This window comes from Salvelinus alpinus, chromosome 3, assembly GCF_045679555.1.
Source record: "Salvelinus alpinus chromosome 3, SLU_Salpinus.1, whole genome shotgun sequence".
Lineage (NCBI taxonomy): Eukaryota > Metazoa > Chordata > Actinopteri > Salmoniformes > Salmonidae > Salvelinus > Salvelinus alpinus.
In genome coordinates this window covers 110,571,933-110,585,647 of record NC_092088.1, presented here as the reverse complement: position 1 = coordinate 110,585,647, position 13,715 = coordinate 110,571,933, and the positions used below count along the sequence as shown (strand labels likewise).

At 38.0% G+C, this 13,715-nt stretch overlaps 15 non-coding genes across 15 annotated transcripts; all 15 read left to right on the top strand.

Annotated features, from left to right (window-relative positions):
• Positions 1-771: 771 nt before the first annotated feature.
• trnag-acc (transfer RNA glycine (anticodon ACC)) lies at positions 772-844 on the top strand. The gene has a single exon. It is a non-coding gene; the product is annotated as a tRNA-Gly (tRNA).
• A 1,524-nt stretch (positions 845-2,368) lies between these two features.
• On the top strand, positions 2,369-2,441 carry trnav-aac (transfer RNA valine (anticodon AAC)). The gene has a single exon. It is a non-coding gene; the product is annotated as a tRNA-Val (tRNA).
• A 551-nt stretch (positions 2,442-2,992) lies between these two features.
• trnav-uac (transfer RNA valine (anticodon UAC)) lies at positions 2,993-3,065 on the top strand. Its single transcript has one exon. It is a non-coding gene; the product is annotated as a tRNA-Val (tRNA).
• An 809-nt stretch (positions 3,066-3,874) lies between these two features.
• trnav-aac (transfer RNA valine (anticodon AAC)) lies at positions 3,875-3,947 on the top strand. The gene has a single exon. It is a non-coding gene; the product is annotated as a tRNA-Val (tRNA).
• Positions 3,948-4,498: 551 nt separating this feature from the next.
• Positions 4,499-4,571, top strand: trnav-uac (transfer RNA valine (anticodon UAC)). Its single transcript has one exon. It is a non-coding gene; the product is annotated as a tRNA-Val (tRNA).
• A 1,451-nt stretch (positions 4,572-6,022) lies between these two features.
• trnav-uac (transfer RNA valine (anticodon UAC)) lies at positions 6,023-6,095 on the top strand. Its single transcript has one exon. It is a non-coding gene; the product is annotated as a tRNA-Val (tRNA).
• A 758-nt stretch (positions 6,096-6,853) lies between these two features.
• trnav-cac (transfer RNA valine (anticodon CAC)) lies at positions 6,854-6,926 on the top strand. Its single transcript has one exon. It is a non-coding gene; the product is annotated as a tRNA-Val (tRNA).
• A 141-nt stretch (positions 6,927-7,067) lies between these two features.
• trnav-cac (transfer RNA valine (anticodon CAC)) lies at positions 7,068-7,140 on the top strand. The gene has a single exon. It is a non-coding gene; the product is annotated as a tRNA-Val (tRNA).
• Positions 7,141-8,717: 1,577 nt separating this feature from the next.
• trnav-uac (transfer RNA valine (anticodon UAC)) lies at positions 8,718-8,790 on the top strand. The gene has a single exon. It is a non-coding gene; the product is annotated as a tRNA-Val (tRNA).
• Positions 8,791-9,120: 330 nt separating this feature from the next.
• trnav-cac (transfer RNA valine (anticodon CAC)) lies at positions 9,121-9,193 on the top strand. The gene has a single exon. It is a non-coding gene; the product is annotated as a tRNA-Val (tRNA).
• A 355-nt stretch (positions 9,194-9,548) lies between these two features.
• On the top strand, positions 9,549-9,621 carry trnav-cac (transfer RNA valine (anticodon CAC)). Its single transcript has one exon. It is a non-coding gene; the product is annotated as a tRNA-Val (tRNA).
• Positions 9,622-10,770: 1,149 nt separating this feature from the next.
• Positions 10,771-10,843, top strand: trnav-uac (transfer RNA valine (anticodon UAC)). The gene has a single exon. It is a non-coding gene; the product is annotated as a tRNA-Val (tRNA).
• Positions 10,844-11,173: 330 nt separating this feature from the next.
• trnav-cac (transfer RNA valine (anticodon CAC)) lies at positions 11,174-11,246 on the top strand. The gene has a single exon. It is a non-coding gene; the product is annotated as a tRNA-Val (tRNA).
• A 141-nt stretch (positions 11,247-11,387) lies between these two features.
• On the top strand, positions 11,388-11,460 carry trnav-cac (transfer RNA valine (anticodon CAC)). The gene has a single exon. It is a non-coding gene; the product is annotated as a tRNA-Val (tRNA).
• Positions 11,461-12,395: 935 nt separating this feature from the next.
• Positions 12,396-12,468, top strand: trnav-aac (transfer RNA valine (anticodon AAC)). The gene has a single exon. It is a non-coding gene; the product is annotated as a tRNA-Val (tRNA).
• The last annotated feature ends 1,247 nt before the right edge of the window (positions 12,469-13,715 follow it).

The window sequence follows — 13,715 nt, the reverse complement described above, 5'->3', positions numbered from 1 at the left end:
AGTTTCTGTAGTGTAGTGGTTATCACGTTAGCTTAACATGCGAAAGGTCCCCGGTTCGAAACCGGGTGGAAACAGTGCATTCTTTCATAAATGCCTTATTTTGGAAATTCAAATACATGCAGTGAATATCAGTAAAATTTGGTTTAGTCCTTGCAAAAACGACATGCAGCAGTTTCAGTAGTGTAGTGGTTATCACATTCGCTTCACACGCGAAAGGTCCCCGGTTCGAAACCGGGTGGAAACAGTGCTCTTTGACACATTCAGTAAGAACTGTATTTATAACAGATAATAATATTTTGGAAATTCAAATACATGCAGTGAATATCAGTAAAATTTGGTTTAGTCCTTGCAAAAACGACATGCAGCAGTTTCAGTAGTGTAGTGGTTATCACATTCGCTTCACACGCGAAAGGTCCCCGGTTCGAAACCGGGTGGAAACAGTGCTCTTTGACACATTCAGTACGAACTGTATTTATAACAGTGAATAGTTGCTTTCATAATTGCCTTACTTTTGGAAATTCAAATAAATGATGTGAATATCAGTAAAATTTGGTTTAGTCCTTGCAAAAATCACATGCAGTAGTTTCTGTAGTGTAGTGGTTATCACATTCGCTTCACACGCGAAAGGTCCCCGGTTCGAAACCGGGTGGGAACAGTGCTCTTTGACACATTCAGTAAGAACTGTATTTATAACAGTGAATAGTTGCTTTCATAAATGCCTTATTTTGGAAATTCAAATAAATGATGTGAATATCAGTAAAACATGCAGCAGTTTCTGTAGTGTAGTGGTTATCACGTTCGCTTACCACGCGAAAGGTCCCCGGTTCGAAACCGGGTGGAAACAGTGCTCGTTGACACATTCTGTAAGAACTGTATTTATAACAGTGAATAGTTGCTTTCATAATTGCCTTATTTTGGAAATTCAAAGACATGCAGTGAATATCAGTAAAATTTGGTTTAGTCCTTGCAAAAATCACATGCAGCAGTTTCTGTACTGTAGTGGTTATCACGTTCGCTTAACACGCGAAAGGTCCCCGGTTCGAAAACGGGTGGAAACAGTGCATTCTTTCGTAAATGCCTTATTTTGGAAATTCAAATACATGCAGTGAATATCAGTAAAATTTGGTTTAGTCCTTGCAAAAAGCACATGCAGCAGTTTCTGTAGTGTAGTGGTTATCACGTTCGCTTAACATGCGAAAGGTCCCCGGTTCGAAAACGGGTGGAAACAGTGCTCTTTGACACATTCAGTAAGAACTGTATTTATAACAGTGAATAGTTGCTTTCATAAATGCCTTATTTTGGAAATTCAAAGACATGCAGTGAATATCAGTAAAATTTGGTTTAGTCCTTGCAAAAATCACATGCAGCAGTTTCTGTAGTGTAGTGGTTATCACGTTTGCTTCACACGCGTAAGGTCCCCGGTTCGAAACCGGGTGGAAACAGTGCTCTTTGACACATTTGAAACCGGGTGGAAAAAGTGCTTTCTTTCATAAATGCCTTATTTTGGAAATTCAAATACATGCAGTGAATATCAGTAAAATTTGGTTTAGTCCTTGCAAAAAACACATGCAGCAGTTTCTGTAGTGTAGTGGTTATCACATTCGCTTCACACGCGAAAGGTCCCCGGTTCGAAACCGGGTGGGAACAGTGCTCTTTGACACATTCAGTAAGAACTGTATTTATAACAGTGAATAGTTGCTTTCATAAATGCCTTATTTTGGAAATTCAAAGACATGCAGTGAATATCAGTAAAATTTGGTTTAGACCTTGCAAAAACTACATGCAGCAGTTTCTGTAGTGTAGTGGTTATCACATATGCTTCACACGCGAAAGGTCCTCGGTTCAAAACAGGGTGGAAACAGTGCTCATTGACACATTCAGTAAGAACTGTATTTATAACAGTGAATAGTTGCTTTCATAAATGCCTTATTTTGGAAATTCAAAGACATGCAGTGAATATCAGTAAAATTTGGTTTAGTCCTTGCAAAAATCACATGCAGCAGTTTCTGTAGTGAAGTGGTTATCACGTTCGCTTAACACGCGAAAGGTCCCTGGTTTGAAACCGGGTGGAAAAAGTGCTTTCTTTCATAAATGCCTTATTTTGGAAATTCAAATACATGCAGTGAATATCAGTAAAATTTGGTTTAGTCCTTGCAAAAATCACATGAAGCAGTTTCTGTAGTGTAGTGGTTATCACATTCGCTTCACACGCGAAAGGTCCCCGGTTCGAAACCGGGTGGGAACAGTGCTCTTTGACACATTCAGTAAGAACTGTATTTATAACAGATAATAATATTTTGGAAATTCAAAGACATGCAGTGAATAGCAGTAAAATTTGGTTTAGTGCTTGCAAAAATCACATGCGGCAGTTTCTGTAGTGTAGTGGTTATCACGTTCGCTTAACACGCGAAAGGTCCCCGGTTCGAAACCGGGTGGAAACAGTGCTCTTTGACACATTCAGTAAGAACTGTATTTATAACAGTAAATAGTTGCTTTCATAAATGCCTTATTTTGGAAATTCAAAGACATGCAGTGAATATCAGTAAAATTTGGTTTAGACCTTGCAAAAACTACATGCAGCAGTTTCTGTAGTGTAGTGGTTATCACATATGCTTCACACGCGAAAGGTCCTCGGTTCAAAACAGGGTGGAAACAGTGCTCATTGACACATTCAGTAAGAACTGTATTTATAACAGTGAATAGTTGCTTTCATAAATGCCTTATTTTGGAAATTCAAAGACATGCAGTGAATATCAGTAAAATTTGGTTTAGTCCTTGCAAAAATCACATGAAGCAGTTTCTGTAGTGTAGTGGTTATCACATTTGCTTCACACGCGAAAGGTCCCCGGTTCGAAACCGGGTGGGAACAGTGCTCTTTGACACATTCAGTAAGAACTGTATTTATAACAGATAATAATATTTTGGAAATTCAAATACATGCAGTGAATAGCAGTAAAATTTGGTTTAGTACTTGCAAAAATCACATGCGGCAGTTTCTGTAGTGTAGTGGTTATCACGTTCGCTTTACACGCGAAAGGTCCCCGGTTCGAAACCGGGTGGAAACAGTGCTCTTTGACACATTCAGTAAGAACTGTATTTATAACAGTGAATAGTTGCTTTCATAAATGCCTTATTTTGGAAATTCAAATAAATGATGTGAATATCAGTAAAACATGCAGCAGTTTCTGTAGTGTAGTGGTTATCACGTTTGCTTAACACGCGAAAGGTCCCCGGTTCGAAACCGGGTGGAAACAGTGCTCTTTGACACATTCAGTAAGAACTGTATTTATAACAGTAAATAGTTGCTTTCATAAATGCCTTATTTTGGAAATTCAAAGACATGCAGTGAATATCAGTAAAATTTGGTTTAGACCTTGCAAAAACTACATGCAGCAGTTTCTGTAGTGTACAGTGCATTCTTTCGTAAATGCCTTATTTTGGAAATTCAAATACATGCAGTGAATATCAGTAAAATTTGGTTTAGTCCTTGCAAAAATCACATGCAGCAGTTTCTGTAGTGAAGTGGTTATCACGTTCGCTTAACACGCGAAAGGTCCCTGGTTTGAAACCGGGTGGAAAAAGTGCTTTCTTTCATAAATGCCTTATTTTGGAAATTCAAATACATGCAGTGAATATCAGTAAAATTTGGTGTAGTCCTTGCAAAAATCACATGAAGCAGTTTCTGTAGTGTAGTGGTTATCACATTCGCTTCACACGCGAAAGGTCCCCGGTTCGAAACCGGGTGGGAACAGTGCTCTTTGACACATTCAGTAAGAACTGTATTTATAACAGATAATAATATTTTGGAAATTCAAAGACATGCAGTGAATAGCAGTAAAATTTGGTTTAGTGCTTGCAAAAATCACATGCGGCAGTTTCTGTAGTGTAGTGGTTATCACGTTCGCTTAACACGCGAAAGGTCCCCGGTTCGAAACCGGGTGGAAACAGTGCTCTTTGACACATTCAGTAAGAACTGTATTTATAACAGTAAATAGTTGCTTTCATAAATGCCTTATTTTGGAAATTCAAAGACATGCAGTGAATATCAGTAAAATTTGGTTTAGACCTTGCAAAAACTACATGCAGCAGTTTCTGTAGTGTAGTGGTTATCACATATGCTTCACACGCGAAAGGTCCTCGGTTCAAAACAGGGTGGAAACAGTGCTCATTGACACATTCAGTAAGAACTGTATTTATAACAGTGAATAGTTGCTTTCATAAATGCCTTATTTTGGAAATTCAAAGACATGCAGTGAATATCAGTAAAATTTGGTTTAGTCCTTGCAAAAATCACATGAAGCAGTTTCTGTAGTGTAGTGGTTATCACATTTGCTACACACGCGAAAGGTCCCCGGTTCGAAACCGGGTGGGAACAGTGCTCTTTGACACATTCAGTAAGAACTGTATTTATAACAGATAATAATATTTTGGAAATTCAAATACATGCAGTGAATAGCAGTAAAATTTGGTTTAGTACTTGCAAAAATCACATGCGGCAGTTTCTGTAGTGTAGTGGTTATCACGTTCGCTTTACACGCGAAAGGTCCCCGGTTCGAAACCGGGTGGAAACAGTGCTCTTTGACACATTCAGTAAGAACTGTATTTATAACAGTGAATAGTTGCTTTCATAAATGCCTTATTTTGGAAATTCAAATAAATGATGTGAATATCAGTAAAACATGCAGCAGTTTCTGTAGTGTAGTGGTTATCCCGTTCGCTTAACACGCGAAAGGTCCCCGGTTCGAAACCGGGTGGAAACAGTGCTCTTTGACACATTCAGTAAGAACTGTATTTATAACAGTAAATAGTTGCTTTCATAAATGCCTTATTTTGGAAATTCAAAGACATGCAGTGAATATCAGTAAAATTTGGTTTAGACCTTGCAAAAACTACATGCAGCAGTTTCTGTAGTGTACAGTGCATTCTTTCGTAAATGCCTTATTTTGGAAATTCAAATACATGCAGTGAATATCAGTAAAATTTGGTTTAGTCCTTGCAAAAATCACATGCAGCAGTTTCTGTAGTGTAGTGGTTATCACATTCGCTTCACACGTGAAAGGTCCCCGGTTCGAAACCGGGTGGGAACAGTGCTCTTTGACACATTCAGTAAGAACTGTATTTATAACAGTGAATAGTTGCTTTCATAAATGCCTTATTATGGAAATTCAAATAAATTATGTGAATATCAGTAAAATTTGGTTTAGTCCTTGCAAAAACCACATGCAGCAGTTTCTGTAGTGTAGTGGTTATCACATTCGCTTCACACGCGAAAGGTCCCCGGTTTGAAACCGGGTGGAAACAGTGCTCTTTGACACATTCAGTAAGAACTGTATTTATAACAGTGAATAGTTGCTTTCATAATTGCCTTATTTTGGAAATTCAAAGACATGCAGTGAATATCAGTAAAATTTGGTTTAGTCCTTGCAAAAATCACATGCAGGAGTTTCTGTAGTGTAGTGGTTATCACATTCGCTTAACACGCGAAAGGTCCCCGGTTCGAAACCGGGTGGAAACAGTGCTCTTTGACACATTCAGTAAGAACTGTATTTATAACAGTGAATAGTTGCTTTCATAAATGCCTTATTTTGGAAATTCAAAGACATGCAGTGAATATCAGTAAAATTTGGTTTAGTCCTTGCAAAAATTACATGCAGCAGTTTCTGTAGTGAAGTGGTTATCACGTTCGCTTAACACGCGAAAGGTCCCTGGTTTGAAACCGGGTGGAAAAAGTGCTTTCTTTCATAAATGCCTTATTTTGGAAATTCAAATACATGCAGTGAATATCAGTAAAATTTGGTTTAGTCCTTGCAAAAATCACATGAAGCAGTTTCTGTAGTGTAGTGGTTATCACATTCGCTTCACACGCGAAAGGTCCCCGGTTCGAAACCGGGTGGGAACAGTGCTCTTTGACACATTCAGTAAGAACTGTATTCATAACAGATAATAATATTTTGGAAATTCAAATACATGCAGTGAATAGCAGTAAAATTTGGTTTAGTACTTGCAAAAATCACATGCGGCAGTTTCTGTAGTGTAGTGGTTATCACGTTCGCTTTACACGCGAAAGGTCCCCGGTTCGAAACCGGGTGGAAACAGTGCTCTTTGACACATTCAGTAAGAACTGTATTTATAACAGTGAATATTTGCTTTCATAAATGCCTTATTTTGGAAATTCAAATAAATGATGTGAATATCAGTAAAACATGCAGCAGTTTCTGTAGTGTAGTGGTTATCACGTTCGCTTAACATGTGAAAGGTCCCCGGTTCGAAACCGGGTGGAAACAGTGCTCTTTGACACATTCAGTAAGAACTGTATTTATAACAGTAAATAGTTGCTTTCATAAATGCCTTATTTTGGAAATTCAAATAAATTATGTGAATATCAGTAAAATTTGGTTTAGTCCTTGCAAAAACCACATGCAGCAGTTTCTGTAGTGTAGTGGTTATCACATTCGCTTCACACGCGAAAGGTCCCCGGTTTGAAACCGGGTGGAAACAGTGCTCTTTGACACATTCAGTAAGAACTGTATTTATAACAGTGAATAGTTGCTTTCAAAATTGCCTTATTTTGGAAATTCAAAGACATGCAGTGAATATCAGTAAAATTTGGTTTAGTCCTTGCAAAAATCACATGCAGGAGTTTCTGTAGTGTAGTGGTTATCACATTCGCTTAACACGCGAAAGGTCCCCGGTTCGAAACCGGGTGGAAACAGTGCTCTTTGACACATTCAGTAAGAACTGTATTTATAACAGTGAATAGTTGCTTTCATAAATGCCTTATTTTGGAAATTCAAAGACATGCAGTGAATATCAGTAAAATTTGGTTTAGACCTTGCAAAAACTACATGCAGCAGTTTCTGTAGTGTAGTGGTTATCACATTCGCCTCACACGCGAAAGGTCCCCGGTTCGAAACCGGGTGGAAACAGTGCTCTTTGACACATTCAGTAAGAACTGTATTTATAACAGTAAATAGTTGCTTTCATAAATGCCTTATTTTGGAAATTCAAATAAATGATGTGAATATCAGTAAAATTTGGTTTAGTCCTTGCAAAAATCACATGCAGTAGTTTCTGTAGTGTAGTGGTTATCACATTCGCCTCACACGCGAAAGGTCCCCGGTTCGAAACCGGGTGGAAACAGTGCTCTTTGACACATTCAGTAAGAACTGTATGTATAACAGTAAATAGTTGCTTTCATAAATGCCTTATTATGGAAATTCAAATAAATTATGTGAATATCAGTAAAATTTGGTTTAGTCCTTGCAAAAATCACATGCAGGAGTTTCTGTAGTGTAGTGGTTATCACATTCGCTTAACACGCGAAAGGTCCCCGGTTCGAAACCGGGTGGAAACAGTGCTCTTTGACACATTCAGTAAGAACTGTATTTATAACAGTGAATAGTTGCTTTCATAAATGCCTTATTTTGGAAATTCAAAGACATGCAGTGAATATCAGTAAAATTTGGTTTAGACCTTGCAAAAACTACATGCAGCAGTTTCTGTAGTGTAGTGGTTATCACATTAGCCTCACACGCGAAAGGTCCCCGGTTCGAAACCGGGTGGAAACAGTGCTCTTTGACACATTCAGTAAGAACTGTATGTATAACAGTAAATAGTTGCTTTCATAAATGCCTTATTATGGAAATTCAAATAAATTATGTGAATATCAGTAAAATTTGGTTTAGTCCTTGCAAAAACCACATGCAGCAGTTTCTGTAGTGTAGTGGTTATCACATTCGCTTCACACGCGAAAGGTCCCCGGTTTGAAACCGGGTGGAAACAGTGCTCTTTGACACATTCAGTAAGAACTGTATTTATAACAGTGAATAGTTGCTTTCATAATTGCCTTATTTTGGAAATTCAAAGACATGCAGTGAATATCAGTAAAATTTGGTTCAGTCCTTGCAAAAATCACATGCAGGAGTTTCTGTAGTGTAGTGGTTATCACATTCGCTTAACACGCGAAAGGTCCCCGGTTCGAAACCGGGTGGAAACAGTGCTCTTTGACACATTCAGTAAGAACTGTATTTATAACAGTGAATAGTTGCTTTCATAAATGCCTTATTTTGGAAATTCAAAGACATGCAGTGAATATCAGTAAAATTTGGTTTAGACCTTGCAAAAACTACATGCAGCAGTTTCTGTAGTGTAGTGGTTATCACATATGCTTCACACGCGAAAGGTCCTCGGTTCAAAACAGGGTGGAAACAGTGCTCACTGACACATTCAGTAAGAACTGTATTTATAACAGTGAATAGTTGCTTTCATAAATGCCTTATTTTGGAAATTCAAAGACATGCAGTGAATATCAGTAAAATTTGGTTTAGTCCTTGCAAAAATTACATGCAGCAGTTTCTGTAGTGAAGTGGTTATCACGTTCGCTTAACACGCGAAAGGTCCCTGGTTTGAAACCGGGTGGAAAAATTGCTTTCTTTCATAAATGCCTTATTTTGGAAATTCAAATACATGCAGTGAATATCAGTAAAATTTGGTTTAGTCCTTGCAAAAATCACATGAAGCAGTTTCTGTAGTGTAGTGGTTATCACATTCGCTTCACACGCGAAAGGTCCCCGGTTCGAAACCGGGTGGGAACAGTGCTCTTTGACACATTCAGTAAGAACTTTATTTATAACAGATAATAATATTTTGGAAATTCAAATACATGCAGTGAATAGCAGTAAAATTTGGTTTAGTACTTGCAAAAATCACATGCGGCAGTTTCTGTAGTGTAGTGGTTATCACGTTCGCTTTACACGCGAAAGGTCCCCGGTTCGAAACCGGGTGGAAACAGTGCTCTTTGACACATTCAGTAAGAACTGTATTTATAACAGTGAATATTTGCTTTCATAAATGCCTTATTTTGGAAATTCAAATAAATGATGTGAATATCAGTAAAACATGCAGCAGTTTCTGTAGTGTAGTGGTTATCACGTTCGCTTAACATGTGAAAGGTCCCCGGTTCGAAACCGGGTGGAAACAGTGCTCTTTGACACATTCAGTAAGAACTGTATTTATAACAGTAAATAGTTGCTTTCATAAATGCCTTATTTTGGAAATTCAAATAAATGATGTGAATATCAGTAAAATTTGGTTTAGTCCTTGCAAAAATCACATGCAGTAGTTTCTGTAGTGTAGTGGTTATCACATTCGCCTCACACGCGAAAGGTCCCCGGTTCGAAACCGGGTGGAAACAGTGCTCTTTGACACATTCAGTAAGAACTGTATGTATAACAGTAAATAGTTGCTTTCATAAATGCCTTATTATGGAAATTCAAATAAATTATGTGAATATCAGTAAAATTTGGTTTAGTCCTTGCAAAAACCACATGCAGCAGTTTCTGTAGTGTAGTGGTTATCACATTCGCTTCACACGCGAAAGGTCCCCGGTTTGAAACCGGGTGGAAACAGTGCTCTTTGACACATTCAGTAAGAACTGTATTTATAACAGTGAATAGTTGCTTTCATAAATGCCTTATTTTGGAAATTCAAAGACATGCAGTGAATATCAGTAAAATTTGGTTTAGACCTTGCAAAAACTACATGCAGCAGTTTCTGTAGTGTAGTGGTTATCACATTCGCCTCACACGCGAAAGGTCCCCGGTTCGAAACCGGGTGGAAACAGTGCTCTTTGACACATTCAGTAAGAACTGTATGTATAACAGTAAATAGTTGCTTTCATAAATGCCTTATTATGGAAATTCAAATAAATTATGTGAATATCAGTAAAATTTGGTTTAGTCCTTGCAAAAACCACATGCAGCAGTTTCTGTAGTGTAGTGGTTATCACATTCGCTTCACACGCGAAAGGTCCCCGGTTTGAAACCGGGTGGAAACAGTGCTCTTTGACACATTCAGTAAGAACTGTATTTATAACAGTGAATAGTTGCTTTCATAATTGCCTTATTTTGGAAATTCAAAGACATGCAGTGAATATCAGTAAAATTTGGTTTAGTCCTTGCAAAAATCACATGCAGGAGTTTCTGTAGTGTAGTGGTTATCACATTCGCTTAACACGCGAAAGGTCCCCGGTTCGAAACCGGGTGGAAACAGTGCTCTTTGACACATTCAGTAAGAACTGTATTTATAACAGTGAATAGTTGCTTTCATGAATGCCTTATTTTGGAAATTCAAAGACATGCAGTGAATATCAGTAAAATTTGGTTTAGACCTTGCAAAAACTACATGCAGCAGTTTCTGTAGTGTAGTGGTTATCACATATGCTTCACACGCGAAAGGTCCTCGGTTCAAAACAGGGTGGAAACAGTGCTCACTGACACATTCAGTAAGAACTGTATTTATAACAGTGAATAGTTGCTTTCATAAATGCCTTATTTTGGAAATTCAAAGACATGCAGTGAATATCAGTAAAATTTGGTTTAGTCCTTGCAAAAATTACATGCAGCAGTTTCTGTAGTGAAGTGGTTATCACGTTCGCTTAACACGCGAAAGGTCCCTGGTTTGAAACCGGGTGGAGAAAGTGCTTTCTTTCATAAATGCCTTATTTTGGAAATTCAAATACATGCAGTGAATATCAGTAAAATTTGGTTTAGTCCTTGCAAAAATCACATGAAGCAGTTTCTGTAGTGTAGTGGTTATCACATTCGCTTCACACGCGAAAGGTCCCCGGTTCGAAACCGGGTGGGAACAGTGCTCTTTGACACATTCAGTAAGAACTGTATTTATAACAGATAATAATATTTTGGAAATTCAAATACATGCAGTGAATAGCAGTAAAATTTGGTTTAGTACTTGCAAAAATCACATGCGGCAGTTTCTGTAGTGTAGTGGTTATCACGTTCGCTTTACACGCGAAAGGTCCCCGGTTCGAAACCGGGTGGAAACAGTGCTCTTTGACACATTCAGTAAGAACTGTATTTATAACAGTGAATATTTGCTTTCATAAATGCCTTATTTTGGAAATTCAAATAAATGATGTGAATATCAGTAAAACATGCAGCAGTTTCTGTAGTGTAGTGGTTATCACGTTCGCTTAACATGTGAAAGGTCCCCGGTTCGAAACCGGGTGGAAACAGTGCTCTTTGACACATTCAGTAAGAACTGTATTTATAACAGTAAATAGTTGCTTTCATAAATGCCTTATTTTGGAAATTCAAATAAATGATGTGAATATCAGTAAAATTTGGTTTAGTCCTTGCAAAAATCACATGCAGTAGTTTCTGTAGTGTAGTGGTTATCACATTCGCCTCACACGCGAAAGGTCCCCGGTTCGAAACCGGGTGGAAACAGTGCTCTTTGACACATTCAGTAAGAACTGTATGTATAACAGTAAATAGTTGCTTTCATAAATGCCTTATTATGGAAATTCAAATAAATTATGTGAATATCAGTAAAATTTGGTTTAGTCCTTGCAAAAACCACATGCAGCAGTTTCTGTAGTGTAGTGGTTATCACATTCGCTTCACACGCGAAAGGTCCCCGGTTCGAAACCGGGTGGAAACAGTGCTCTTTGACACATTCAGTAAGAACTGTATTTATAACAGTGAATAGTTGCTTTCATAAATGCCTTATTTTGGAAATTCAAAGACATGCAGTGAATATCAGTAAAATTTGGTTTAGACCTTGCAAAAACTACATGCTGCAGTTTCTGTAGTGTAGTGGTTATCACATATGCTTCACACGCGAAAGGTCTTCGGTTCAAAACAGGGTGGAAACAGTGCTCATTGACACATTCAGTAAGAACTGTATTTATAACAGTGAATAGTTGCTTTCATAAATGCCTTATTTTGGAAATTCAAAGACATGCAGTGAATATCAGTAAAATTTGGTTTAGTCCTTGCAAAAATTACATGCAGCAGTTTCTGTAGTGAAGTGGTTATCACGTTCGCTTAACACGCGAAAGGTCCCTGGTTTGAAACCGGGTGGAAAAAGTGCTTTCTTTCATAAATGCCTTATTTTGGAAATTCAAATACATGCAGTGAATATCAGTAAAATTTGGTTTAGTCCTTGCAAAAATCACATGCAGCAGTTTCTGTAGTGTAGTGGTTATCACGTTCGCTTCACACGCGAAAGGTCCCTGGTTTGAAACCGGGTGGAAAAAGTGCTCTTTGACACATTCAGTAAGAACTGTATTCATAACAGATAATAATATTTTGGAAATTCAAATACATGCAGTGAATAGCAGTAAAATTTGGTTTAGTCCTTGCAAAAATCACATGCGGCAGTTTCTGTAGTGTAGTGGTTATCACGTTCGCTTTACAGGCGAAAGGTCCCCGGTTCGAAACCGGGTGGAAACAGTGCTCTTTGACACATTCAGTAAGAACTGTATTTATAACAGTGAATAGTTGCTTTCATAAATGCCGTATTTTGGAAATTCAAATAAATGATGTGAATATCAGTAAAATTTGGTTTAGTCCTTGCAAAAATCACATGCAGCAGTTTCTGTGGTGTAGTGGTTATCACGTTCGCTTAACATGCGAAAGGTCCCCGGTTCGAAACCGGGTGGAAACAGTGCATTCTTTCATAAATGCCTTATTTTCGAAATTCAAATACATGCAGTGAATATCAGTCAAATTTGGTTTAGTCCTTGCAAAAATCACATGCAGCAGTTTCTGTAGTGTAGTGGTTATCACGTTCGCTTAACACGTGAAAGGTCCCCGGTTCGAAACCGGGTGGAAACAGTGCTCTTTGAACACATTCAGTAAGAACTGTATTTATAACAGTGAATAGTTGCTTTCATAAATGCCTTATTTTGGAAATTCAAAGACATGCAGTGAATATCAGTAAAATTTGGTTTAGTCCTTGCAAAAATCACATGCAGCAGTTTCTGTAGTGTAGTGGTTATCACGTTCGCTTAACATGCGAAAGGTCCCCGGTTTGAAACCGGTTGGAAACAGTGCATTCTTTCATAAATGCCATATTTTCGAAATTCAAATACATGCAGTGAATATCAGTAAAATTTGGTTTAGTCCTTGCAAAAATCACATGCAGCAGTTTCTGTAGTGTAGTGGTTATCACGTTCGCTTAACACGCGAAAGGTCCCAGGTTCGAAAACGGGTGGCAACAGTGCATTCTTTCATAAATGCCTTATATTGGAAATTCAAATAAATGATGTGAATATCAGTAAAATTTGGTTTAGACCTTGCAAAAACCACATGCAGCAGTTTCTGTAGTGTAGTGGTTATCACATTCGCTTCACACGCGAAGGGTCCCCGGTTCGAAACCGGGTGGAAACAGTACTCTTTGACACATTCAGTAAGAACTGTATTCATAACAGATAATAATATTTTGGAAATTCAAATACATGCAGTGAATATCAGTAAAATTTGGTTTAGTCCTTGCAAAAACCACATGCAGCAGTTTCTGTAGTGTAGTGGTTATCACATTCGCTTCACATGCAAAAGGTCCCCGGTTCGAAACCGGGTGGAAACAGTGCTCTTTGACACATTCATTAAGAACTGTATTTATAACAGTGAATAGTTGCTTTCATAAATGCCTTATTTTGGAAATTCAAAGACATACAGTGAATATCAGTAAAATTTGGTTTAGTCCTTGCAAAAATCACATGCAGCAGTTTCTGTAGTGTAGTGGTTATCACATTTGCTTCACACGCGAAAGGTCCCCGGTTCGAAACCGGGTGGAAACAGTGCTCTTTGACACATTCAGTAAGAACTGAATTTATAACAGTGAATAGTTGCTTTCATAAATGCCTTATTTTGGAAATTCAAATAAATGATGTGAATATCAGTAAAATTTGG